We start from the raw sequence: 1,611 nt of genomic DNA on the forward strand, positions 1-1,611 counted from the left end.
AGCCAGGTGCTGTGGCTTATGCCTGTAATCTCAGTGCTTTGGGAGGCTGAGGAGGGAGAATCACTTAAGGTCAGGAGCTCAAGACTAGCTGGAGAAACATAGCAAGACCTCATCTCTACCAAAGAAAAAATTAACCAGGCATGGTGGTGTGTGCCTATAGTACCAGCTACTCAGGAGACTGAGGCAGGAGGATTGCATGTGCCCAGGAGGTTGAGGCTGCAGTGAGCCATGATTGTGTCACTGCACCCCAGCCTGGGCAACAAAGACCTTGTCTCTTAAAAAAAAAAAAACAGTGTATATAGACAGGTAATTTATAGAAGAGGACATCCAAATGGCAAATAAATAGATAACGAGAAAAAATGTAGTAATTAGGAAAATTGAACAACAGTCAGAGCAATACTGGGATCTCTGAGAAGGAGTAAACAAGTGAGTTGATCCCTATACCTTCCTGAGCGTGCTACCTGTAGGCAGTTTCCAAGCTGCAGCACAGGGAAAGGGAACCTCATACAAAAGTCTCATAAAATTGGAGTTGGATATTGGGAGTCAGGCAGGCTGAAGAGGCTAGATTTTCAGAGCAGATTGCTGGGGAAAAGAGCACTGTATATTAAAAATTTAACATAGCAAGAACCTCAAAGATGTGCAGAGGGAATCTTTCTAATCTTTAACTGAGTGCAGATATCCGTATACATGGAATAAAACTTTACAAAGACAGTGCAAATTTCCATCAAGACAAGGAAAGACTTGCTGGAAAGCAGTGAGCCAAAGAATTTTCCTGGACTTCATCCGGAGGTGGAAATAGTTCATGTTCTCACCAGTCAAAGTGGAGAGACTAATACCCAGGGCATTGGGTAGGTTTCCCAGAACAGTAGATTAGATGGAGAGGAAGAAAACACCAGGGAACTTGAAGGCATAGCAATAGAAACTATTCTAAATGAAGACAGGAAAAAAAAGACTACAGAAAAACATAAGCAGAGCTTCAGTAACTTAGGGGACAATATTAAGCAAATTTACATGTAATTGGAATATCAGGAAAAGGAAAGAGGTACAGAAAAAAATGGAAAAAATGATGACTGAAATTGTTCAAATTCAAATAACTATAAATCTGCAGATTCAAGAAGGTCAACAAACCCCAAGCTGAATAAACATAATGAAATGGCATCAAAACACATCCTAATGCAATTGCTGAACACCAGTGACAAAGAGGAATCTTTGAGGCAGCTAAAGAAAAAGATGTTACATATAAAGAAACACGTAAGAAATACAACAGACTTCTCATCAGAAACGATGCAAGATAGAAGGCAATGGAGTAATATCTTTGAAACACTGAAAGAAAATCTTTGTCAACCTAGAATTTGATATCAGGCAAAAATATCTCTCAGAAAAGAAGATAAATACTTTTTCTGTCAAATAAAGCCTGAAAAAAATAATTTCCAACAGATATGTACTATGGAAATACTAGAAGTTCTTTAGACAGAAGGAAAATGATGCCAGATGGAAATCTGGGTCTACACAGAGGAATGAAGAGCACCAAAAATGGCAAACGTGTGGGTATATATAAAACATATTTCCCCATGGCCAGGCGTGGTGACTCATGCCTGTAATCTCAGCACT

The sequence above is a fragment of the Colobus angolensis genome, unplaced genomic scaffold (genome assembly GCF_000951035.1).
Source record: "Colobus angolensis palliatus isolate OR3802 unplaced genomic scaffold, Cang.pa_1.0 Scaffold15, whole genome shotgun sequence".
Lineage (NCBI taxonomy): Eukaryota > Metazoa > Chordata > Mammalia > Primates > Cercopithecidae > Colobus > Colobus angolensis.